Here is a 1,574-nt window from a genome sequence, read left to right as displayed (position 1 = left end):
CAATGATTGTTAAATAGACCACATATATCAGCTCAATGGTTGCCTAGGCTTCCATGGGCAAATCCATTATCAGGCTTTCATGAACCCTGTGATTTCCTGGTGTTTTCAAGTAGACACACCATTTCCTAAAGGCAATTATCCAATAATACTAACAACCACATACAGAAGTATTTTTACTACAAATATTTAAAAATACATTTTAGGTGAAAACTATAATTAGCATTGATTAACTTTTTCAATAAATACCTCTTAATATCCTACAGAATAGTTAGGGAAAATTATTATAAAAACCTATTTGGGGAAAATCAAGTCTGACATTCTTGATCATTTATTTCAAAAGACTATGATTAGATATTTTCTATTCTCAGTTGCCTAGCAATGCCATGTCAATAGTACAAAATGACAGTTTCACAATGGGCTGATGGGAAAGCTGTCAGCTGGCTCTTTCAGATAAGAACCTCACCCAGTAACTGCACCTTGACTATCAACTTTGCCCATTTAGTAATTTAATACCTTTATTCGGCTGACCTGGCTCTGATGCATTAGCTGGAGCGCGTCCCCTTTTCCCAATGGAAAGTTGACTTGAAAAATCAAATTAAGGTCAGAAAGTTGCCTGATGAGTATAGTTAAAATGTCAGGCTGTCCAAGGCACCAAAAATGCCGAGGAACTCACAACTCTTCAGCCCACAGCTCACTCTCCCCTAACCTGGCCCAAATTGCAATACTCAAAATATTGATTACTACACTGAAAAATGTGGTGCATTTGAAAAATGATGGGTCAGAATTCTATCTGATGACTTCCCTTGCCTTGGTTCGTATAGCTGACAGCTGCTTAATGCCTTTCTCTCAAATTTCTTTTCAATTCTTGCTCCTTCCTCCAAAGGTGAATGACAGCTTTACTGTATATACTGTCTAATACAGTAGTAAGTAGCCACATGTAGCTACTGAGCATCCCAAATGTGGCTAGTCCAAATTGAGATGCAGTGTAAGTGTAAAATATGTTCCAGATTTTGAAGACTTACTTTAATGAGAATACAAGATAATTCATTAATATTTATATTGATTACCTGTTGAAATGATAATTTTTGGATTTATTTTGGGATATTTTTGGGTAAAAAAAAATATATTAGTAAAGTGAACTTTACCTTTCTTTTACTTTTTTTAATGTAGCTACTAGAAAACTTAAAATTACACATGTGATTCACATATTTTTATTGGATAGCACTGATCTAAGGCTCCAGAAGGCCTCCCGTTACCTTCTTTAGTTGTTCTTTATGGTCTGACCTCTCTTATCCATTCCTTTTCTTTCCAGTAACTGCTTAGATTTAGAAGGTAAAATAGAAAGTCAAACTCTGTGGGGAACCTTTAAGTCAAGAGAATTAAGGGCCCTGGCCAGGTAGCTCAGCTAGAACGAGCATCGTCGGGATACACTAAGATTTTGGGTTCTCTTTTTCTGTGTTTATTAATTTAAACGGTTCTGCTAAGGGCATGTGGCTATTGAAAAGATGAAGAAAAACTGCCGGGAGATGAGAATGTGGGGTGGGGTGGTGTAGCAGATCTAAAGACCAAGTAAC

This window comes from Miniopterus natalensis, chromosome 5 (assembly GCF_054644295.1).
Source record: "Miniopterus natalensis isolate mMinNat1 chromosome 5, mMinNat1.hap1, whole genome shotgun sequence".
NCBI classification, from domain to species: domain Eukaryota; kingdom Metazoa; phylum Chordata; class Mammalia; order Chiroptera; family Miniopteridae; genus Miniopterus; species Miniopterus natalensis.
This window is presented reverse-complemented; position numbering follows the sequence as displayed.